Source organism: Hyperolius riggenbachi, chromosome 1 (genome assembly GCF_040937935.1).
Source record: "Hyperolius riggenbachi isolate aHypRig1 chromosome 1, aHypRig1.pri, whole genome shotgun sequence".
In the NCBI taxonomy this organism is placed as follows: domain Eukaryota; kingdom Metazoa; phylum Chordata; class Amphibia; order Anura; family Hyperoliidae; genus Hyperolius; species Hyperolius riggenbachi.
Window position 1 is genome coordinate 614,381,605 of NC_090646.1, and position 26,200 is coordinate 614,407,804.

Here is a 26,200-nt window from a genome sequence, read left to right on the forward strand (position 1 = left end):
ACCCCCCCAGCACATCATCCCCATAGGGGGGAAAAAAGGGGGGCAATCTGATCTCCCTGCCTGCACCCTGATCTGTGCTGGGGGCTGCAGAGCCCACCCAGCACAGATCAATCAAACCAGCGCTGGTCCTTAAGGGGGGGTAAAGGGTGGGTCCTCAAGTGGTTAATATCAGATGAACCACACAAAATTCACAAAAACTCCTTAGTGAAAACATGGCAAGCGGTTCATTAGAATATCAATATACCAGTTCCTAGGGTATGGCAACAAGCTGGAAAAACCAATAGAATGTGTGGATTCCTCTAGCATGGTTTAGCAGTCTCACATCTTTCAGCATTGCTAAAAGATATAAAAGGTCCCTCATCACAAAGCTTCTAACAGACCTCTTGCTCATTGGTCTTCTTCATTAAAAAAAAATATATAAACAAAACAGCAAAACAAATCACAGCAACATCTACAGTAAAACTTCTAATTTATATTGATGTTGATAGACATCTTTGGGATTTTGCTTCTCTTGGTTCTTCAAGCTGATTCTTTCTTCTTCGGCATCTTGTTTGAAGAGTCTCGTCATCTTGATAGCATCCTCTGTTTTTCTGGACTTCCTTGAAGTCTTCTGTCAGCTTGCTTAAAGAATACTGCCATCTGTTTGAACTTGCTTGCAACTCGAAAATATCCAGCTTCCTCTGTCTTCTTTTTTTAAGTTCTGAAACTTCACTTGATACACCAGTTGAGTTAGCAGATGTAGCTCTAAACAAATACAAATAAATACTTTTTTTTCATTTTATAATTAATAGCAAAACTTAAAGTGGACCTTAACTCTAGCACAGGACGGAAGTAAAACATAGAGAATTGCACCCTGTATGTGTTTAGATAGTTTAGCCTGTCTAATACCCCTCATCTGTGACTAATCACAACTGTAATTTGATCTCAGTTCTTCTGATTGGCAACTTTCTGGCTGACGGCAGCAGATTTTCCTGAAAAATGTTACATTGTTTTGCCCTATCAAATGTTCCCTCTATCCTGACAACGGTCCAGGTTAGGGATTAGTAAGCAAGAATACAAAGTTATATCTCATGGCGAATTGGGCCTTTCTAATATACTGAACATTTTCACAAGAAAGGCCCAGGTTGTGGTCATAAATAATTTGCCAAACAATCACAGACAAAAGTGGGAGCTGTAACGGCACCAAATTTTTGAAGAACGGATGCACAGCAGAGGATTAAAGGATTGTGCAGACCCACTCTTGGACTTTGGATTGCTAAGGAGGTGGTATCTCAACCTCCCTCGGGTGATCACACTCCATTTAGCTACAGGGCTGTGCGAATCCTACTACATACTGATACTTCTGGCACATCTTGAAACGCACATTGTTTGCCGCACAGAGCTGCACAATTAATAATGTGTGCATGTATTAACGTCATACCCATCATCTTTCTGCTTGATAGTACCCTAAGTGACCTGATGGAAAATGGTGATGGAAGAGGAGAGGAAGAGAGGGTGGAGCGGGAAGAGGGTGACATTCCACTCTATAACACACAACCAGCATAAGAAGGAGCAAGAAGGGACGGTGGCAAGCATCAGAAGTTCGAAGAGGAGAAAGAAGAAAATGATGATGATGATGAAAGAGACCCTGGTCCATATGCAATTCACTTTTTCTCCCAAGTTTTCTCCTAGGTGATATTTTTTAACTTGTCAATAAAATGCCTTTTAAATTACCAGAGTACTAACTCAGTTAGCACGCCTAAAAGCTTTGGGTGTGCTAACTAGGGTGCTAAGCAGTTAGCAAGCCCAAAGCTTTTATTGATCGCGTGCAAAGTTTAGCGCTATACGTTATAGTCGCACCCTATGCGACGTTTCGCACGCACCACGCAAACTTTGTGCACACAATCTTTTTGTCGGGGAGCGCAAAGTCTCTTTAGGCGTGCTAATGAGCTTTTCACAGGCATGCTAACACTTAGCACCTTTTTGTGAATCAAGCCCATGGTTTGATAGTGTTCCTTTAAGTTTGATATTAATTTTCTTACCTATTTCTTAGTATTTTTTTCCCTTACTTGGTTCTAAAAAGGTAATAGATACTATGAGAAAACACCTCTTTATTGAACTAAGGCCTTTCTGTCTGTGTGCACTGCTCCTTCTATGTCAATGTGTATTTACCCTTCTCCATCGTGGGGAAAAAGCAGAGGGTGCATATGTCGGGGGGCTCCATAACAATGTTGCCTATGGGGCCTTGTAAATTGAAGTTACACCACTGGTGATGGGGATTTGTGATAAAGTCCATCTAGGGTGACATGACTGCAAGTCTTTATAAGACATTGCAGTGGGTGTAGTTTCTTAATTGGGTGGGTGAGTGGTGTCCATTTCTCAAATTGTTGGGAATAACTGTGGGGTGCAGATGCCATAATTGAGTGGACCTCCAATTCTTTGCAACAACTGACACAGTGAGTGCAATAACACAAGGAGATTCTGCTGGTGGTCTTTCCCTGATGATTAAATGCACCCCCATCAGATTTGGAGCCATTGGCCCTGTGGTTGACCTCAGGTAAGTCCCCACTCAAGATTTTGTTTTACTTTTTATCCAACTAGATATCTATCTTACTCTGATTGTATGTGTAGGATGCAATTGCATCCACTGCCAGTGTAGGGACCACTCAATGAGATTGACCTTGTTTGGGTTAGGGACACACCCATAAATCTCAGGATACATGGAACTGACCATCTCTGTTTTTGGTGGTGTCATTTGGATCCGCTAGCATCATTTGAGTTTAAAGAGAATCTGTACTCTGAAATTCTTACAATAAAAAGCATACCATTCTATTCATTATGTGCTCCTGGTCCCCTCTGTGCTGTTTCTGCCATTCTCTGCTGCAAACCTGGCTTGTAATTGCCAGTTTTAGGCAGTGTTTACAAACAAACTAACCAGCTTCTAATAGGCTCAGCTAAGCAGAGTGTGTTAGTCACACAGAGCCTGCAGGGGGTGTGTACAGCTTCTAGCTAATCACAAGCAGCCCTGCACATTCCAGTCTGACTGCCTCAGCCTGACTGTGCCGACTATAGAGAGAAGATTAGATCATATAACAGAGATAACACAGCTACTGTGCAATTAGGAAAAGCTGCAGTAAGCCAGACCACATTAGAAAAGGCATAGGAACTTATAGCATAGAAGAAATAAAGATAAACAATTTGTTACAGAGTCTCTTTAAGCTTAGGTACCAGAATTTTGCTCTGTATATTTCTGCCCTACTTCTTAGCTCCTCACATGTTAGTTATCTCGCTGATTCTGTATCAGAATTGATTTTATTCGTCAAGCCTGGAATTGTTCTTGGCATATCCAAGGTACAGAGTAAAAGAAAGACACAAAACAGATTGACATAATAGCAGCCTTGGCACATAGTAACAGTTTAACATTAATAGCAGCTGTGGTACAACGTAGCAGCAAAAGGAGGTTAACAATAACAGCCGCTGGGAAGCAGCAGCAATGGCCTCAGCGCAAAGTAGAAAGAGGACCGAAACAGATTTTCAATAATATTATCAATGAAACCTACCAATGAAAACGGGTTAATACTAACAGCCTCCTGGTTGCAGCAGCAATGGCCGCGGCCTAGGGAGGAAGAGAAGAGAGAGCGACCGCTTAAGGTGGGAGGGGGTGGAGAGAGTTTAAGAGATTGACAGCGGTGGGGAAAAAAGTGTTCCTATGCCTAGCAGTCTTGGTGGAGATGGCCTGGTGGAGATGGCCTGGAGTCACCGACCCGATGGGAGCCGTCTGGCCCTGAAGTAACAGAAGCCTGGATGGGAGGGGTCCTTGGGAATTCTCGTTGGTCTGGAGCTCATTCTGGAGTTTAGAAGAAGGTCAAGAGGGGGAAGGGCTTTCCGATTATCCAGCTTGTTCTCTTTACACCAGAGGCATTCTGTCAACTTCGACTTCCCGACACAAACTGGAACAGGTCCAAGAGGGCAGATGTAGAGTGCTTAAGAAGAGACCACTCTATCAATTGAGAGGACTACCATTTCTGTGCAAGGATGCACAGCAGGAACAGAGTAATAATAAAGTTGTAATAATTCATGGTGCATGATAAAATGTAGAATAGCTGATTATGGGCTTGATTCACAAAGCCGTGCAAACTCATAGCACGGCTGCGCTATGCTTTGTGCGTTTTACCCTGCATTAAACTTTACGCGCGCTATAACAAATGTTTACACGTGTTAACGTGGCACAGCATGCGTAAAAATATGTGTTGCACCACCGTAACGCACAAACATTTATTATAGCGCTCGTAAAGTTTTATGCGCTGTAAAACTCGCACAAAGCATAGCGTGGCTGTGCTTTAAGTCAGCAAGACTTTGTGAATCAAGCCCTATATGTTTTACAGGCTGACTACATGGTTATTACAGACTAGTAAAAGGGCCCGCCCATTAAAACGGGCGCTAGGCCACGTCCGCTAAACCTCGGCAACGCACGTACCGACGCGCCCAGCTCACCCGTCCCCCACTGCTGTCTAAAGTATATGCACACAGGGAGATGTTGCTTGCTTGGCAGTTGGAAAAAGCTGTTATTTCCCACAATGCAATGAGGTTCTCAGACAGCAAACTGTCAAGTTTGGAAGCAGGGGCACACACACACACAGGGACAGGACGCAGAGACACAGGGGTTTTATTATATAGGATAATGATTGTGTCGAGATTGACATTGGTGTGTATCTTTTAAGTGAACCTTAAAGAAAACCTGAACTGAAAATTAAAAGTCAAAATAAACATACACAAGTATTACTTACCTACCGTGTAGTCTACTCCTCCATCTCTTTCTCCTGTCCCGCGTCCTGTTTGTCCACTGTGATGAAGGAATTATCCATCCTCTATTTTGAAAATGGTCATTACCCCATACCAGCTTTCTGGTCAGCACACTGTTAAACTGTAACATCGCCCACTTGAGCCATAGGGAAGCATGGACATTACCTGGCACATCAGTGTTCCTCTCAGCTATAACTGACAGCAACTGATATTTTACTGACAGCAACTGATATTTTACTGACAGCAACTGATATATTTCAGACCTGACAAAATGTTGTCAGAACTGGAAGGGATCACTGTAAGAAGAAAATGGTGAGTTTCTGAGAGGAACTGATGGCAAGGTAACTATGCAATGTTCATTTGAAGTTACCTCGTGTATTTATTTTAAATATTTTTACTCAGTACAGGTTCCCTTTAAGTAAAAATAAACTGATGAGATAAACAATTAACAAATGTATCTATCTATCGGGGGTGTAACCATCGGTGAGCAGCCACTGTGAGTGCAACGGGACCCAGGGTTGTAGGGGAGTCCTCTACTACTAACCTTCCCTTCCTCTGAATGAAGGGACCATCCTCCCAATCAGGTGCTTTGGTGGCTATGCTAGTTATGGGTGTGAAGATAAACAAAGAGAGAAATATAGTTGGCACTACAGCACTAGACAGCTGATGCTGGGGTGGTGCGGACAGGATTCTCGCACTTCTTATCTTGCAGTGCAATTGTATGCTCTGATAGAGATTAAGAGTAACTTGTACATGGAATGAAGAGAAGGAGATACAATCGGCACTGCAGGTGCTTTATTCCATAAAACAGTAGGTAAAACAATACACATATAGGGTATCATATGAAGTCACATACCATATGCAAGAAGTGCGGTGGTGTGGTGGGTGCTGGGCACAAGATGCCTGACAGCCGTTTCGCGCTAGATATGCGCTTCAACAGAGGCTGCACATACACCAGCATAAGCTGTGTGCATGCTGACAAAAAACACAAACAGGGGAAGGAGGGAGTACACTGAATTAAAACATGCATGTGAGTGTGCGAAGGGTTACTAGATTTTTGCTAATTTTCTGTCCACACCCCCTTCAGCACCCCCCTTTCTTTAATAACTTATTTAATGTCCTAACTAGAGGCGATGTGCCTGGATATATGTTTTTTTTCCTGTTACTGACCCCCTGTGGCCAGGGTTTTAATTCAGTGCACTCCCTCCTTCCCCTGTATGTTTTTTTTTGTCAGCATGCACACAGCTTATGCTGGTGTATGTGCATGGTGCGCATGGACGCATTACGTCAGCTCCCTTGTGCGATTGGTATGATGCGCTATATGTCCCAGGAGAGGACGTCAGGATGTGTGCTCCTAATCCCTAGATAGGTTTGATGCAATGAATGTTTGCATGTCTGCACTATGCATGTTACAGGGCCAGAGTTAGGACACCTATGTTTACCTGGGTACTTCTGCACAGTGTAGGTGACTAAGCAAAAAAATGCATTCTTCTGTGAACTAAGACCCCGGATTTTAACTTAGCTGTAGGGATAACAGTGGTGCCTGGATGAGTGAAACTTTAAATAATAATAATATAATTGCAGTATTTGTATAGCGCCTTTCTCCTGTCAGACTCAAAGTGCTTGCGAGGCAGCCATTAGAGTACACTCAGTAGGCAGTAGCAGAGTTAAGGAGACTTGCCCACGAAACTCCTTACTGAATGGGTGCTGACTTACTGAACAGGCAGAGCCAAGATTTGAACCCAGGTCTCCTGTGTCAGAGCCCTTACACTATCCAGCCACTGAATGCATTTGTTTGAACATTTACATGCGAGTGTGCGAAGGGTTACTTGATTTTTGCTAATTTTCTGGCCACACCCCCTTCAGCACCTCCCTTTCCTTAATAACTTATTTAATGTCCTAACTAGAGATGATGTGCCTGGATATATGTGTTTATTTTTCACACTTGTTTTATGACCTTTGTAAGATTGGCCCCCAGTCTGTGAGGGTTACCAAGGGGAGGCAAGGGAAAGGGTTTGATCCTTGGGGGCTTATCAAAGTTTTTTAGGGGCCCCATGAATTTTTGTTACGTCACTTGTATCTATCCTTCTACTCCTAAAATTTACTTTTAGATATCGCAGTTTTAAGTTATGTTTAAAAACCTAAAAAAAAAGTAGATTCATTGTTGTCAATGACAAAGTCTGTCCAGTGTCTCAGAGGGCTAGAATATATGAACTATTTATCTATCAGATTTATCTATCCCCTGCACTCAGAAGCCCAGTTCTCTGCCAAGAAAGTGTTCTATGGCTGTAATTCCTTATCAATGAGGGATCCTATAGTCCGACTGGGTCTCGACTTGAGAGAAGCTGTCTAGCTGAATGTTAAATCTTTCAAGCAGAAAAAGAAGAAAAGGAGCACAGGATATTTCTTTGTCTCTTTGCCACTGTAAATACACATGTCTATCTCATCATATCACGTTACTTAAAGTGGTCTGAAAGTCAGCATTTCTACTTTGCTCTAAAAGATTCCTCACAACTTGAACACTACTTTTCCAGCTTTTTTTTTTAGCAGAACATCACTGAAATGGTTAAACAAAGCACTTTGTCCTGCTATTCAGCTTAAAATCCGCATCCAAACTGGAGATAACGGTATCTTTGTTTGCATTCCACTGTTGATACATGTGTGGAAACACAGTGTAACAAGTAAAAAGGTGCTATCTGTGAAGCTCTCTGTGATTCAGGCACACAAACAGCTCAGAACAGCTATTTAGAAGATTTTAATATATAATAAAAAGCAAGATAAATTACACTTTGGAAACGTGTAATTTGTAAACAGACAATATTACTTATGCACAAAAGCAAATATGATAACTGTATGAGTAATAAAAAGTAGGAAAACACATTTTTGTTGAATGTTATGTCGGAGTTTCAGACCACTTTAAGGTTCCCTTTGCGTACATATTTAGTGATATTCCTAAGCAGAACAACTCCATCTCTCTCTCTCCAAGCCACCACATGAGAGCAACACGTGAGTCCTGTCACGGTAAAGTCCTGCCAATAAAGTTATTTGGGGTGGGGGGGAATACATTCAAGCAGAACTCTATCAACCTTCAACATGTCACTATAATTCTGTTTTTACATTCATTCTAAAACAAAAACATATTGTGTTTGGTAACTGTGGCCGTGGGGAGAAGCATCTTCAGTCATGTTTGTAATAAACGCCTGTGAGCAGCACATATGGGCCTAATAGAAGCCATGGTATACTTATTAATGACGACTCCCTAGGAGGCCACCTGTGGCATAAGTGTGGATGTAATATCTGGACTTTCATCTGACACGTGGTTTACTTCTGCCCTTGAGGCAAGGGGAGAACTTTGCCCCCTAGCTGCCAGTCCTGCATATTTTGAAAAGACAGATCCAAAGCACAGATTTTCACTGCTGGCCATCTGGGCATGAGATGTGCCTGAAGTAAATGTCATGGCTCATGACAGGATCCCAATTAGAAGCTATAATGCATTTGAATGTTAGTATGTTCAGGCAGGGGTGAGCCTGGGGTGCCTGGCACCTGGGTGCAAGATTTTCTCTGGCGCCTATGGGAGTGGTTAAATTAACCACGCCCAACCACATAACCACACCCATGTCCTTCCTAATCACACCCACACCTTCCACCTCTTTACGCATGCATGTGATACCCCATTCCTACCCCTCTTCCATGGGCTTGCTCCTGGCTGGCTTTGGCTTCCTGCGAGTGACAGTCTGCTAGTCTCTGGACTGACTCAGGCTGAGAGGCTCTGCGAGTGCGACGCAGTCACACACTGCGTATTTATGGCTGCCTGCGGCCACCCTACTCTCGCTCGCTGACATCGGCTCCTCCCCCCTGCCAAGCCCAAGGTGGGCTGCCTGTATCTTTCCCGTTGCGCCACACAGCCTGCCAGTGTTGCCAACCTTCACGTTATTTTTTACTGACAAATACCTAAAAATTTACTGACAAAAGATTATTTTTACTGACAAAAATTCCCCACTAAATGCACATAAGAGACAGCTTTTCCCCATGTAAATGCACATAACGAGAGACTGCTTTTCCCCATGTAAATGCACATAACAAGAGACTGCTTTTCACCAGCAAATGCACATAACAAGAGACTGCTTTTCACCAGCAAATGCACATAACAAGAGACTGCTTTTCACCAGCAAATGCACATAACAAGAGACTGCTTTTCACCAGCAAATGCACATAACAAGAGACTGCTTTTCACCAGCAAATGCACATAACAAGAGACTGCTTTTCACCAGCAAATGCACAAAACAAGAGACTGCTTTTCACCAGCAAATGCACATAACAAGAGACTGCTTTTCACCAGCAAATGCACATAACAAGGGACTGCTTTTCACCAGCAAATGCACATAACAAGAGACTGCTTTTCACCAGCAAATGCACATAATGACAAACAGCCAGTGTCCCCAGGATATGTAGCCAGGGGGTATATGTGCCCGGGATAGGTAGCCAGGGGGTATATGTGCCCGGGATAGGTAGCCAGGGGGTATATGTGCCCGGGATAGGTAGCCAGGGGGTATATGTGCCCGGGATAGGTAGCCAGGGGGTATATGTGCCCGGGATAGGTAGCCAGGGGGTATATGTGCCCGGGATAGGTAGCCAGGGGGTATATGTGCCCGGGATAGGTAGCCAGGGGGTATTATGTGCCCGGGATAGGTAGCCAGGGGGTATTATGTGCCCAGGATAGGTAGCCAGGGGGTAATATGTGCCCAGGATAGGTAGCCAGGGGGTAATATGTGCCCAGGATAGGTAGCCAGGGGGTAATATGTGCCCAGGATAGGTAGCCAGGGGGTAATATGTGCCCAGGATAGGTAGCCAGGGGGTAATATGTGCCCAGGATAGGTAGCCAGGGGGTATATGTGCCCAGGATAGGTAGCCAGGGGGTATATGTGCCCAGGATAGGTAGCCAGGGGGTATATGTGCCCAGGATAGGTAGCCAGGGGGTATATGTGCCCAGGATAGGTAGCCAGGGGGTATATGTGCCCAGGATAGGTAGCCAGGGGGTATATGTGCCCAGGATAGGTAGCCAGGGGGTATATGTGCCCAGGATAGGTAGCCAGGGGGTATTATGTGCCCAGGATAGGTAGCCAGGGGGTATTATGTGCCCAGGATAGGTAGCCAGGGGGTATTATGTGCCCAGGATAGGTAGCCAGGGGGTAATATGTGCCCAGGATAGGTAGCCAGGGGGTAATATGTGCCCAGGATAGGTAGCCAGGGGGTAATATGTGCCCAGGATAGGTAGCCAGGGGGTATATGTGCCCAGGATAGGTAGCCAGGGGGTATATGTGCCCAGGATAGGTAGCCAGGGGGTATATGTGCCCAGGATAGGTAGCCAGGGGGTATATGTGCCCAGGATAGGTAGCCAGGGGGTATATGTGCCCAGGATAGGTAGCCAGGGGGTATTATGTGCCCAGGATAGGTAGCCAGGGGGTATTATGTGCCCAGGATAGGTAGCCAGGGGGTATTATGTGCCCAGGATAGGTAGCCAGGGGGTAATATGTGCCCAGGATAGGTAGCCAGGGGGTAATATGTGCCCAGGATAGGTAGCCAGAGGGTAATATGTGCCCAGGATAGGTAGCCAGAGGGTAATATGTGCCCAGGATAGGTAGCCAGGGGGTAATATGTGCCCAGGATAGGTAGCCAGAGGGTAATATGTGCCCAGGATAGGTAGCCAGGGGGTAATATGTGCCCAGGATAGGTAGCCAGGGGGTAATATGTACCCAGGATAGGTAGCCAGGGGGTAATATGTGCCCAGGATAGGTAGCCAGGGGGTAATATGTGCCCAGGATAGGTAGCCAGAGGGTAATATGTGCCCAGGATAGGTAGCCAGGGGGTAATATGTGCCCAGGATAGGTAGCCAGGGGGTAATATGTGCCCAGGATAGGTAGCCAGGGGGTAATATGTGCCCAGGATAGGTAGCCAGGGGGTATAGGGTCCCCGTTTAGGTAGTGACAGGAGCGCACCCAATCCTCCCCTCCCGCCGCTGCTGCCTCTGCCGCCGCCGCTCCCTCCTCACCTTGCAGCAGCTTCAGACCTCAATCAGCGGGCGACCCGACCAGTAAGAAGGCGCCAGGCGCACCCGCTCTATATGCGGAAGTGATGTCACTTCCGCATATCAGTGCGGCGTGCTAGGTCCTAGCGCCCGCCCGCCTGATCGAGGTCTGACGCGGCGCCGGCGGCTAGAGGGAGGGAGGGAGCGAGCGAGCGAGCGGCGGCCACAGGGGGAGAGCGGCGGCCGGGCGGCGCCTCTCAGAGGCAGGCGCCTGGGTGCCTTGCACCCGCAGCACCCGCCCAGGCTCGGCCCTGTGTTCAGGCCAAGTTACGGTTAAGCTATAAACTAACATTAAAGTAAGACTTGGGTGATATATTAGTGTTTTGGATTGCTTTAGGCCCCCTTTACACTTGCCTTGCTAGTGTGCATTGTGTTACCCTGTTTTGCCGCAGGCAGTGCCGGGCCAGCCATAACGCCAGGTGAAACCTTGGCATCAGGCAGCAGTGTGGCTGGAGCGGCATGCCTCCCATTCTCCCTGGGGCCACCGTTTGCCTCATCTTCACTGCGGCCTCCCCTCTAATGCAGTTCCCAGCCCCTCGCGCAGCGCCACTGTGGCAGGAGAGCAGCTCTCGTAGCGGCCCATATACAGGAAGTACTTACTTTCTGTATATGCGCCGTTACCAGGGGAACTGCTTTCTCGTTACTTCATCACATGGTGCCACGCGATGAAGTAACAGGAAAGTGGTTCCCCTAGTAACAGCGCACGTACAAGAAGTAAGTACTTTCTGTATATGCGCCGCAATGGGAGCCGCTTTGCTGACGTTGCGGCGATGCGCGAGGGGCTGGGTACTGTATTAGAGGAGGAGGCAGCCACTTTAAAGAAGACGGTAAGGGAGGGGGAAGCAGGCTGGCTACCTATACTGGGGGCACATATCTGGCCTGGATACTGGGGCAACTATACTACCTATAATGGGGACAACTATACTAGCTACTTATACTGGGGAAACTATACTACCTATACTGGGGGAAACTATACTAGCTACCTAATCTGGGGCAGCTATACTGGCTACCGATACAGGGGGCAACAATACTGGCTACCCGTACTGGGGGCAACTATACTACCTACCTATACCTGGCTACCTACTTACCTTTACTGAGAGTGAACATTTTCGGGTGCTGTGCGATCATTTAAAATTGGGAGGTTGCCTCCTCACAAGTTTGCCTCAGTCAGCAAAAAGTCTAGAACTGGCCCTGGCCACAGGATAACGCAATGACAATGCAAGGCAAGGCTTTGCGCCGGAAAATCCCGATTGGCCGCTGAGCCGTTACAAAGTCAACAGCGGGTTACCATCAGACTTCTGCATTGACACAGCGGTGGCGGAAGTCATGATGTGGAAGTTATGTAAGTCAATGGGCAACGCAGGGATTTTAACCCTTTCCACTCGTATGTCCCGCTTAGCGGGACATCGCAAATTTCCTGTTGCACTTGTATGTCCCGCTATGCAGGACATAATTTCAGCGGCGGTTTGCAGGCACATCTGATCCGATTTCTCTCCCCTTGTATAGTGGGCATGTAAGAGTACATGCCCACACAGGTAGTACCCTCCTGCCCCAAACCGGAAGTGCGTGATCAGCGCTACCAGGAAGTGTGACCAATGCATTGAATTTTCCTTGCATTTTCCTTACTGATTCCTTGCAGATTCCTTGCTTATTCCTTGCAGATTCCTTGCTGATTCCTTCTTGCAGATTCCTTTCTGCAGATTCCTTGCAGATTCCATTGCAGATTTCTTGCAGATTGCTTGCAAAGTTGCATAGAGGAGCAATGGCATCAGTGGCGGACATACGGCCGTGCAGGCCGTGCCGCCGCACGAGGGCCCCTGAAGTTCCGCTGCTTCAGGGGCCCATTAAGTATTGCAGGTTTTTTTTTTTTATCTTTTATTTTTTTAACCTGGGGGGCCCCGACTTCTGTCCTCCCCCCTCACCTCGGGCCCCCCATCCCCCCTCACCTTGGGCCCCCCCCCCCTCATGCGGCGGGAGAGCGGAAAATACAGGAAGTCTCCGGCCGGGGCTGCAGCAGACGCTAGAGGGCGGCAGCTGCCGCTTGGTCTCCAACTTGGAGACATATCGGAAACTAAGCAGCAGCTGCCTCTAGCGTCTGCTGCAGCCCTGGCCGGAGACTTCCTGTATTTTCTGCTCTACCGCCGGCCGCCGCGCATACCGGGAGGGGGGCCCCGAGGTGAGTGAGTGAGGATAGGAGTCGGGCCCCCCACCCGGATAGCTACCCACCCGGCTACCTACCCCGCTACCTAACCACCCACCCGGCTACCTAACCACCCTGCCGGCTACCTACCCACCCACCCGGCTACCTAACCACCCTGCCGGCTACCTACCCGGCTACCTACCCACCCACCCGGCTACCTACCCACCCGGCTACCTAACCACCCACCCGGCTACCTACCCCACTACCTAACCACCCACCTGGCTACCTAACCACCCTGCCGGCTACCTACCCACCCACCCGGCTACCTACCCACCCGGCTACCTAGCTACCCACCCGGCTACCTAACCACCCTGCCGGCTACCTACCTGGCTACCTACCCACCCACCCGGCTACCTACCCACCTGGCTACCTAACCACCCTGCCGGCTACCTACCTACCCACCCGGCTACCTACCCACCCGGCTACCTAGCTACCCACCCAGCTACCTAACCACCCTGCCGGCTACCTACCCGGCTACCTACCCACCCACCCGGCTACCTACCCACCCGGCTACCTAGCTACCCACCCGGCTACCTAACCACCCTGCCGGCTACCTACCCACCCACCCGGCTACCTACCCACCCACCCGGCTACCTACCCACCCAACCGGCTACCTACCCACCCTGCCGGCTACCTACCCACCCACCCGGCTACCTACCCACCCGGCTACCTAGCTACCCACCCGGCTACCTAACCACCCTGCCGGCTACCTACCCGGCTACCTACCCACCCACCCGGCTACCTACCCACCCGGCTACCTAGCTACCCACCCGGCTACCTACCCACCCGGCTACCTACCCACCCACCCGGCTACCTACCCACCCACCCGGCTACCTAACCACCCACCCGGCTACCTAGCTACCCACCCGGCTACCTAACCACCCTGCCGGTTACCTACCTACCCGGCTACCTACCCGGCTACCTACCCACCCACCCGGCTACCTACCCACCCGGCTACCTACCCACCCGGCTACCTACCCGGCTACCTAACCACCCACCCGGCTACCTACCCGGCTACCTACACACCCACCCGGCTACCTACCCACCAGGCTACCTACCTACCTACTCACCCGGCTACCTACCAACCCACCAGGCTACCTACCTAAAGACCCACCAGGCTACCTACCCACCCAGCTACCTAACCACCCACCTACCCACCCACCAGGCTACCTACCCACCCGCCTACCCAGCCACCCACCAGGCTACCCACCCGGCTACCCAGCCACCCACCAGGCTACTTACCCACCCGGCTAAGGGCTACCTACCTACCCACCCGGCTGCCTACCTACCTACCCACCAGGCTACCTATCCACCCAACCACCCATGGGAGCTGCGCGCCGGATGGAGGCTGGGACAGGAGGTCTGCTGCTGCAGGTGAGTAAATGTTTTTTTTTATTATTTATTTTAGCAGGTGTATGTTCTGGGCAGGTCTGCCACATGATTGCGTGTATGTTCTGGGCAGGTCTGCCACATGATTGCATGTATGTTCTGGGCAAATTTGCTACATGATTGCATGTGTTTTCTGGGCAAATCTGCCGACATGATTGCACGTATTTTCTGGGCATATCTGCCGACATGATTGCAGGTATTTTCTGGGCATATCTGCCGACATGATTGCAGGTATTTTCTGGGCATATCTGCCGACATGATTGCAGGTATTTTCTGGGCATATCTGCCGACATCATTGCAGGTATTTTCTGGGCATATCTGCCGACATCATTGCACGTATTTTCTGGGCATATCTGCCGACATCATTGCACGTATTTTCTGGGCATATCTGCCGACATCATTGCACGTATTTTCTGGGCATACCTGCCGACATCATTGCACGTATTTTCTGGGCATATCTGCCGACATCATTGCACGTATTTTCTGGGCATATCTGCCGACATCATTGCACGTATTTTCTGGGCATATCTGCCGACATCATTGCACGTATTTTCTGGGCATATCTGCCGACATCATTGCACGTATTTTCTGGGCATATCTGCCGACATGATTGCACGTATTTTCTGGGCAAATCTGCCGACATGATTGAATGTATTTTCTGGGCAAATCTGCTCACATTATGTGTATTTTCTTGAGAAAACCTGCACAATTATGTGAATTTTCTGGGGAAAGGGTCACCAAAACTTGGGCCCACTGTCTTTGCGTTGCACTTTTCAAGGGAACCTGAGGTGAGAATAATATTGAGGCTGCCATATTTCTCTCCTTTTAAGCAATACCAGTTGCCTGGTTGCCGTTCTGGTCCTCTGCCTCTTATTCTTTCAACCATAGACCCTGAACAAGCATGCAGCAGGTCAGGGGTTTCTGACAATATTGTCAGAACTGAGAAGATTAAGCTGCATGCTTGTTGCTGGTGTAATTCAGTTTATTACTGCAGCCAAATAGATCAGCAGGGCCGCCAGGCAACTAGTATTGTTTAAAAGGAAATAAATATGGCAGCCTCCATATCACTCTCACCCCGGGATCACTTTAAATTACAGTTAGCTCCGCCCTTATCCGGTCATTGCCACGCCCATTTTTTGACGCGGCGCTACGCGCCGCAGGTTCTATCCACGCCCATTTTTTGCCACGGCGCACAGGTTATACCCGCACCCACTTTTTGCCGCGGCGCGCTTCGCGCGCCGCAGGTCAGGGGGGCCCACAATTGATATTTTGCACAGGGGCCCACTGCTGCCTGTGTCCGCCACTGAATGGCATCCTATGCAATGGACGTGGAGGAGCGTCTAAATATTAGCCAGCATTTCATTGCTCTAATTCCCAATCAAAATACCAAAGATTGCATCGTGTGTAGTGACATGAAGACACCGGGTGGCAGGCATAAGACCACCTATTATTGTGAAACTTGCTCACGCAAGCCCGGATTACACCCAGGAAATTGCTGTAAAATTTACCATACCTTGGCTTTCTTCTCTGCTACTGTCCAAATAAGGTATTAAATTAAACGTTATAATGTGTTCTTTAAAATAAGATATACCATGTTACGGTGTTATGTTCCATGTTAAAATGGGAGGGAGAGTAAGAGGGAGAGCGCATTTCTGTAAAAAAAAAAAAAAAAACTCAGAGCAGAAATGACTCCCATTAGGAAAAAACTCTGAGTGGAAAGGGTTAAATGTGTTAGCAGTTGCGATGCGGCAAACATGCGCGGAACAACGCGAATACGACGGGAAAACCCAGGAACCCCAGTGATGTACTTCCTGTCCAGCAGAGAGTACGTCACTGGGCGAGGGGTGGTGAAGAGCGTTTGGGGCGGTGGTGCTATACATATGACATATGTCATATAAATAAAAAAATTTAACTCTTCATTAGAGATGTCATGAACATCAAATTTTCTGTTCGCAAAAGGCGAACGTGAACTTCCGCAACTGTTCACGAACAGGCGAATCTGGCGAACCGCCATAGACTTCAATGGGCAGGCAAATTTTAAAACCTATAAAGACTGTTTCTGGCCACAAAAGTGATCGAAAAGTTGTTTCAAGGGATCTAACACCTGGACTGTGGCATGCCGGAGGGGGATCCATGCCAAATGTCCCACAAAAAATTACAGAGTTGACGCAAAGTCGGGTTTTAATCCCTAAAGGGCAGGAATCACATTATGCACTGCTCTGGGTATCCGGGCTAGTAAAAAAGGGCGTCCAGGGATAGTGGACAAAAAGGGCGCCGCCATAGACTGCAATGCAAAATATCGCGCCCGAGAAATAGCGGTTACAGGGATCGTGTTAACAAAAGTTTTCGTTTACAAAATAAGGTTTATAACAAATATCGTTTACAAGTTAGTTTTGAGTTTGTGTTATACTTATTTTTTCGTTTTTAAATTTCGCTTATATCAGTTTTAACTTATTTTTTAGTTTTAAAATTTTGCTTACAAAAGTATAACAACTAAATTTTCGTTTACACTTCTTTGATCATTTAAAAATTTGTTTTCATATGTATAATGCTTAAATACCGTTTTCAACCTTATTGTATTAGAAATACATCGCTTTTGGTATTAACTTTGTTTTTACTCTTATAATGCGTTGGTTATAGTTACTAAAATATCGCTTTTAATATTAATGTTATTTTAAGATTTCTAATGCGTACATGATTGTAAGGCTATCTATTGTATTGTATATATTTATATATACTTTTCTCTATTTATAATATTAATGTATACGTGATTTTAAGGCTATTTTAAGGCTATTTATTCTATTACAAATATATACATTATTTTATTCAAGTTATTTGTAGAGAAGTATTTTAAGGATTAAATATATTATTGTTTATATGTGTTTAGAGTGCTTGTGCGGAGGGGATGGTTAGGTTTAGGCATTACCAGGGGGGTCTAGGGGTTAGGGATAGGTACAGGTAGGGTTAGGTATAGTTACAGTATAATATACGCAACCAGGGGGTGGTTAGGGTTAGGCACCACTAGGGGGGTCTTAGGGTTAGGCACCCCCAGGGGGGTTTTAGGGTTAGGCACCACCAGGGGGGTCTTAAGGTTATGCACCACCAGGGGGGTCTTAGGGTTAGGCACCACCAGGGGGGTCTTAGGTTTAGGCACCACCAGGTGGGGTCTTAGGGTTAGGCACAACCAGGGGGGTCTTAGGGTTAGGCACCACCAGGGGGGGTCTTAGGGTTAGGCACCACCAGGGGGGTCTTAGGGTTAGGCACCACCAGGGGGGTCTTAGGGTTAGGCACCACCAGGGGGGTCTTAGGGTTGGCCACCACCAGGGGGGTCTTAGGGTTAGGCACCACCAGGGGGGTCTTAGGGTTAGGCACCACCAGGGGGGTCTTAGGGTTAGGCACCACCAGGGGGGTCTTAGGGTTAGGCACCACCAGGGGGGTCTTAGGGTTGGCCACCACCAGGGGGGTCTTAGGGTTAGGCACCACCAGGGGGGTCTTAGGGTTAGGCACCACCAGGGGGGTCTTAGGGTTAGGCACCACCAGGTGGGTCTAGGGGTTAGGGATAGGTACAGGAAGGGCTCTGTGTGTGAGTAAGGTTAAGTATAGTTACAGCATAATATATGTAATATATACAATTTATTAAATTATGTATATGTAAACAAAGAGGGGGTCTAGGGGTTAGGGATAGGGATAGGGAGAGATCTGTGTGAGCCTACAGTTAGGTATAATTACAGTAAAATATCTGTAAAACCTACCATTGCATTTCTATGTTTAATACAAGTGTAAATATCATTTTTGTTATAGACGCAATTTGACGTTTTTTTCAGAATTGGTTTGTTGTTATAGACGGTATTTTGCCATTTCATTTCCGTTTATTTATCCTATTTAGCACAAAATTTTCGTTTACAACCTCTTAAACAAAAAATATGGTTTTGCATTAAAACGTACAATTTCGGCTATACCCCGCGTCCCTTTTTCCAGGAGCCCTTTTTTTGATACACGCCTGGGTATCAGTGAGCTGTGGACTGTCACACACAGAGAAATACAATAGCAGTGGTGCTCAGCAAGATTTCGAATGTCCGAACTACCCAGATAATCCGAACTTTTTCCACTATCCGAATTTTTAATAGCAATTCGGATATTTTTTTAAATCTGAATAGACTATCCGAGCAAACTCGGATTTCCCATCTGAAATCCGAAATCCGGGCGGATAGTTAGTTCAGATAATCGAGCATAAGCCAAAATCACCTTCAATGGCAAAAATCCCTTTCGAAGGCATCAAGGCCGAGAGAGAGAGAGAGAGAGAGAGAGAGAGAGAGAGAGAGACCTCAGAAAGGGGTTTTTGACATGTAAAGAGTCATTTGGAAGCATTTATAAGCCATTTTCAGGTCACTTCCGGTTTTCTAGCCGATTCTGATCTGGATAGGCAAATTACGAAACCCGAAGTGAAGAGCCAGGTGTGTCTGAGGCCACAAGACAGGAAGGACAGGATGCCGGCCAGTTTACCATCAACGAGCAGACTCGCATGGCTGACTAAGGGGTAGAAGGGATGCCGGAACCACAGGAGGACAGAGGGCATCGCTGGGCATTGTCTGATAGGCTCGTATTTCACCTACATACGTGAGTGCACTGAAAAGCGCAGGCTGTTTAACTAGATAATGACCGTGTCACGCCAATGGGCATGAACGTGGCAGCCGCCCCAGGACCACCTAATGCCAATTGGCGTCAAGCACTGATGCGCTCGCATCTCTGTTTGAATGACTCTCAGTCTCCCACTCTCTCCACACTAGGAGACTGTTAGGCGGCGAAACCACCATCTATTTACACAGTGTAGCGCTGCGATGTAAGGCAGTGCTGTACTGGGGACAGCCATGTGACATGGCTGTCCCCCTGGGGGAGACAGGAGCGATCGGCTGTCATAGGCTGGCAGGGGGAGGGAGGGATACCAAAATTAAAATAGGAATATTTATTTAAAAAATAAACAAAAAATGTTTACAAATAAATAAACAAGACATTGGGGGAGCAATCAGAGCCCACCAACAGAAAGCTCTGTTGGTGGGCAGTAAGGGAGGGGGGGAATCACTTGTGTGCTGAGTTGTACGGCCCTGCAGCAAGGCCTTAAAGCTGCAGTGGCCTAAATTGAAAAAAATAGCCTGGTCACTAGGGGGGTGTAAGCCTATACTGTAGTCCTCAAGTGGTCAATCTGATTTCAACATTGTACGCTATGATGGATTTTATGTTTTTATTTTTGTATATGCGTAAGATGGAATAAAGCACTGTTGTTCCCTTGGATTGGCAATCAGTTTGGATTACTGGTTAAAGCGCTAGACCCACCTGATGCTTGAGGTGAATGACATCTGGTGAGCTGATATACTGAAGGGGGTTTAAAGGGAAACTGAAGAGAGAGGTATATGGAGGCTGTCATGTTTATTTCCTTTTAGACAATACCAGTTGCCTGGCAGCCCTGCTGATCCTCTGCCTCTAATACTATTAGCCATAGCCCCTGAACAAGCATGCAGCAGATCAGGTGTTTCAGTGGTTCAGACTTATAAGTCTGATCTGACATGACTAGCTGCATGCTTGTTTCTGGTTTTAATCAGATACTACTGCAGAGAAATAGACCAGCAGGGCTGCCAGGCAACTGGTATTGATTAAAAGGAAATAAACATGACAGCCTCCATATACCTCTCTCTTCAGTTCCCCTTTAAGAGGAACTCCAGTGAAAATAATGTAATAAAAAAAAAAAGTGCTTAATTTTTGCAATAATTATGTATAAATGATTTAGTCAGTGTTTGCCCATTGTAAAATCTTTCTCCTCCCTGATTTACATTCTGACATTTATCACATGGTGACATTTTTACTGCTGGCAGGTGATGTCACTGGAAGGAAATGCTGCTTGCTTTTTTGGCAGTTGTAAACAGCTGTTATTTCCCACAATCCAACAAGGCTCCCACAGTGTGATGTCAGTACCTCAGTGCTGTGAGGCGCTGACATCACACAGTGGGAGGGGTTTCACCACAATATCAGCTATACAGAGCCCCCTGATGATACGTTTGTGAAGAGGAATAGATTTCTCATGGGAAAGGGGGTATTAGCTACTGACTGGGATGAAGTTCAATTCTTGGTTACGGTTTCTCTTTTAGAACGTGGAAGACACTGAGTGGAGCATGTGAGAATCACTGGTGGTGTGTTGTGATTGCCTTGTTACAATGGTAATGGACTATGTGCAGCTATTTCTGCTTGCAAGTAGAGGAACATTGAAGTAGAGGAGCTCTGTCATTCTTTAAAACATAAGACAAAAAGTATGACACACTGATAAAACCATCCTGTAATAGCTATTCTAAAGTGTGGATTTCAGATCTTATAAATGGCCACTGGTAACACCATCTCTTTAAAGATGTCCCAATTAGATGGGTACAGTATGTGTTCATTTCATATCTCCGTGCCTTCAAAGAGCAAGCTGACAATGACAGCTGAAAAATCCATTGCTTTATTGTTGAGTCAGCAAGAAAGAAAGAAAAATGGTCTCAGTTCGAAGCTTCGAGAATAGTTTCTTTTGTCTGGCAAAGGCTCAGTGGGAGAATGGGAATTATCAGTGTGTAGGCGGCCATATTACCTTTCTGATCAGTTCCAAAAAAAGCATCATCATCATCATCAGTTATCTGGAATGGTGCGCTGAGCGGCCTCTCCCTGATACAATCTATCTTCTTGCATTCATTATTGATTGCCACTACCTTTATTTCCACGACTTGTCTCCATAGATCAGAAACTCCGCTTAATGCGAATGAATTAGTGCTACTTGGCACATTGTGCCAATGTAATAATGAGGGAGGCAGGTAAGCCATTACTGAAGTTACAGGGCTGTCAGCAGTATCTCATTTGCAGAGACACTGGAGGATTATAAGGTTGCAGGAGATAGAATCAGTCATTCTGGTAGGCAGTGTTAGATAAGGCAGATAGTGTTAGTGATGATAGGGTGTACCCATTCAATCTAAAGATTGGCACTCAAGGTTCATGTATGTATTAATGAGTTTTGTACTTAAAATTGGCCTAGATTATGTGAACTCAGGGCCGGATTTGTACTTTTTACCGCCCAAGGCCAACTATACGTATCGTTGTTAACTCTATGTGCCCGAGAATTCTACTTGCTTTCCATCATTGGAAGTCACAGGCAATAACCATTTCAGTATTACGCGTAGATATTATAAGTTATGTTTTCCTTAAGAACTTTTATGTTTGCCATCTCGTTAATAATGGACCCATTGAGTCACCATGAGAGTTAGGCTGAAGTATAACTGCAGGATAGAGCTTACAGGTCTTGCAGGGACAACACAAGTACAGGACAGAGAGTTTAAAGGTTAAAGCTGTCCTTGTAGATAGGGATGGCTGCATAGAACAGCTTTACTTCCCCTCACTGAGCCGCCCCCAAATTTTTGGTGCCCTAGGCCATGGCCTATGCGGCCTTGCCAGAAATCCGGCCCTGTGTGAACTGGTGCTCTGCAGAAACGTGAAACACATGGCAGAGGATCAGCAGGAATACCAGGCAACTGGCATGGATATAGATATGGCAGCCTCCATATATCTAAACGATAAAGAATCGCACACCTGTAAGCAACGGTTGCTGGTGCTAAATCCCCAAGACAATGATAAATCATACAATCAAAGGAGGAGTCCACACACAGAGTTCAATCTGGAACGATTTAAGTCAATTGATCCATCATATACGTAAAGACATCTGACCATACACCGACGATCGTTTCGGGGCCTATCGGGTCCCTTTTGTCAAGGCAAAGGCAGAAAATATACATTATGGCAGCCTCCATATACCTCTCCCTTCAGGTTCCCTTTAAAGTGACACTGAAGCGAAAAAAAAACGTATGCTATAATGAATTGCATGTATAGTACGGATAATTCATAGAACAATAGTAGCAAAGAAAAAAGTCTCATATTTTTATGTTTTATAGCTTTTTTTTTATAACATTGTATCATTTTCTAATATTTACAGTTTACAAATTACGCTCTGCATTTTAAATGATGAAACAGAGCAGAGCTAATGACCCTTTGAACATTTCTGCAGTAAAACTTTAAACAAACAATAAACGGTGAGAGACAGGTTGAGATAAGTGCTTCAAAAAGCAGCTCTGTAGCCGACAAAACTTGATCGGAGAGCTCTTTTTCATAGATAACAACTGAAGTTTCTTAATGCTAGGTACACAGTGCAATTTTCTGACATTGATTTACTGTGACATTGATTCCTGACATTGATTTACATTGATTTACTGTCAGATTGTTTATTTCCAACAGGTCTGACAGACAACAGGTCTGTTTTCGCAGTGAAAAAAAAAATAAAACCTGGACCTGTGCTGACAAAATCATCAATCTCAGCACTATGGAGACCTCCTGTTATACAAATAATTCAGCTCAGACTAATCAAATAAGGAACTTTGTGGTCCTGTTACCAAATCTACTCACAAGTAGAAAAAAAATCACTTTCATGTAATGAACTGAGCAAGAATTAAAGGGGAATTCTGCCTTTGCTATATAAATCAGCGATGCATCATCTTTTTGTGAATTAATTAGTTATTAAAGGGACCCTGAGCTATGCATAAAATCACAGTTTGGATTTCCTCCAGCCCCCCATAGGCCGCCCGCGAGGTCCCCCGATGTCCTCCTGGCTCCTCTCCCGATCCCGCTTGCGGCTCTGTTAATCAGAGACTTTGGCCTGAAGTCACCCATGCGCACCCCCGCCGCGCACGCTACACGTCATCACGCTGGCCGGTGTGAGAGTCCTGCGCATGCGTGGTTCTCTAAGACTGAACGGCGCATGCGCAGGACTCTCATGTCTACTAGCCTGATGACGGGTAGCGTGCGCGGCGGAGGAGTACATGGGCTACTTCAAGCCAAAGTCACTGATTAACAGAGCCACAAGCGGGACCAAGAGAGGAGGCAGGAGGACATCGGGGGACCTCGCGGGCTACAGGGGGCTAGAGGAAGGCCCAGGTAAGTCCAAATCATCAGGAGACTTGGGTGCAGGATACAGCTGGTATGGCTTATCCTGCTGCTGCACAAGTTCCCGGCGACGGTAAATACTATTCCCCCTCCAGGTCCACGTGGATAGTGTGGAATGATATAATTCGGCTTCCAGCTATTGCTGGGGCTGAATTACAGTGATTTAAAAGTAACTTCAGCTCCGTCTTCTGACGGCGCCAAAGTTACTCACTGTGCGCCGCTATAGCCATAATTCCTATTTCGGTCTATGGTGGCGCCGGCTGTGCCCAAGTCTCCTGCGCTGCATTTGAAGTGTTCGGTCCCTTTAACGTAATCTCTCTATTTACACAGGCAGCTAAGAATGTGTGAAAATGACAGCAATCTAAAATGACTCTTTCTTGCAACCTTGAACACAGTGTGACTTCTCGTGAAACATGTCGGGTTATTCCGCCGTGGTTTCCTGATATGTAAGATTGGCATTGTTCCTGCACACCTGCCAGGCTTGGACAGGCCCGGCAGGAGCTCAGGGTTTTGCCCGGTAGGCCTCTTGCCCCCGGGGACCCCGGTGCTGAAACGGAGGGGGCACAGCGCAGGAAAGGGGAAAGTGGCATAGAGCAGCGGGGGTGGGGGGGTGGGGGAAGCCTAGAGCCCCCCTTCTGCGCTCCCCCCTCCAGAATTGCAGCCAGCCAGTGGCAGCAGCGGGGAACGGCTTACCAAGAGCGATAGCTCTGCGCGCCGCAGGTCTGGTCTTCTGCACTGACACTATCCAACCACGCTCTCACTGTACTTCCTGTGAGAGCATGATTGGACAGTGCAGTGCAGAAGACCAGACCAGCAGCGGCACACAGAGCTCTCCGATTCTCGGTCACTGATTCCAGCTCGCTGCCGCACTGGCTGGCTGCAATTTTGGTGGGAGAGGCATGGAAGAGGGGGCTCCAGGTGAGGGAGGGGGAGGCCTCCCCCCCCTCCCTGCCACTCTGTGCCCACTACCCCCCCCCCCCTTCCAGGCTGGGGGCACCATACTGGGGACACTTATAGACCTGCCTACCTAAACTGGGGACACCTATAGACCTGACTACCTATGTTGGGGACACATATATATACCTGTCTACCTAAACTGGGGACACCTATAGACCTGGCTACCTATACTGGGGACACTTATAGACCTGCCTACCTAAACTGGGGACACCTATAGACCTGCCCGCCAGTCCCTCTCTTTTTTGGGGAATCTGCTGCCAATCTGATTACATATTGTGGGGAATCTGCTTCCAATCTGATTGCATTTTGTGGGGAAATCTGCTGCCAAGCTGATTGCATTTTGTGGGGAAATCTGCTGACAATCTGATTGCATTTTGTGGGAAATCTGCTGCCAATCTGAATGCATTTTATGGGGAAATATGTTGACAATCTGATTGCATTTTGTGGGTGAAATCTGCTGACAATCTTATTGCATTTTGTGGGGGAATCTGCTGCCAAGCTGATTGCATTTTGTGGGGAAATCTGCTGACAATCGAATTGCATTTTGTGGGGAATCTGCTGCCAATCTGATTGCATTTTGTGGGGAATCTGCTAACAATCAGATTTTATTTTGTGGGGAAATCTGCTGACAATCTGATTGCATTTTGTGGGGCAATCTGCTGACAATCTGATTTAATTTTGTGGGGAAACTGCTGCTAGATTTTTTTAATTGATTTTTGACAGCACTGGACTACTTAATATTTTTATTTTGCGGCATTTGACTACTTGTTGAATTGTGGCATGTAACTACTTTATTATTGTATCTAAAATGTATCTGGTCGGACCCAATCTCTGTGAATAACACCGCTACTTATTTTGTGTATTTTTTTCTTATTCTGTGTATTTTTAAGTCTGCCCATCACCCATCATGACCACGCCCATGTTTTGCTGCGGCGTGCAGAAGTGCTCACAATCTATTCCCTACCATAATCTAATGTCCTACCAGATTATGTATATATACGTATATGTAACGATCGGTGTCAGCACACAGAGAGAATCTGATTATTGATGATCTGCAGAATCATCAACAATACAGATGTATACCTGATTATGGATGATCTGCAGAATCACCAATAATACAAGTATGACTAACCTCTGGACACCTAATAGAGTGTAAGTGTTTTGTGTAGCTGTAGGCTATCTCCCGAGAAGCGGGAGATATAAGCAGCTCGGCCAAGAACCACCTGAGGGGCAGGTGGCCCTGGGCAGTGCAGAGACTATCTCCTAGAGAGGGAGAATAGTGAAAACTTGGCAACCAGGGATATCTAATAATTCAGATAATACACTGTACTGCAGCCAGGGAACTCCAGGGGAAGAGACCACTGACTGCTAACAGGCCAGACTCTCTGAGGAGAGGGAGTCCTAAGTGCAGCTGACACTTGGTGGCATGGTGTCACTGCTAATACAGATAGACTGAGCACTCAAGGGTGAGTGATAGCCTGGAAGGTCGGGCAGGCCAGGTCGGCAACACACGAGCAGATGAGGTACAGAGACAGAAGACTGATTCGGTAACCGGGTACAGGCAGGGTCTGGCAACAGGTAGGCAGATATGCAGAGATACCGAATCAGAAAGCAACAGAGAGGTCAACAGAACAAATAGTCATAACAGAAATAGAACAGAGTCCTAGCCTGGGGTGTGAGGTCCGTGGTCTCGACACCCAGGAACTAGTCTGAAGTAAAACACAGTAGTGACACAGTATTCCAAAGCTTGGGTGTGAGGTCCTTGGTCTCGACACCCCGGA

At 46.8% G+C, this 26,200-nt stretch overlaps 1 long non-coding RNA gene across 1 annotated transcript; it reads right to left on the bottom strand.

Moving 5' to 3' along the window:
- Positions 1-452: 452 nt before the first annotated feature.
- On the bottom strand, positions 453-4,527 carry LOC137559409 (uncharacterized). The gene is made up of 2 exons (XR_011029793.1): positions 4,457-4,527; positions 453-744 (listed from the first exon to the last, which is right to left on the bottom strand). It is a non-coding gene; the product is annotated as an uncharacterized lncRNA (long non-coding RNA).
- Positions 4,528-26,200: the final 21,673 nt, after the last annotated feature.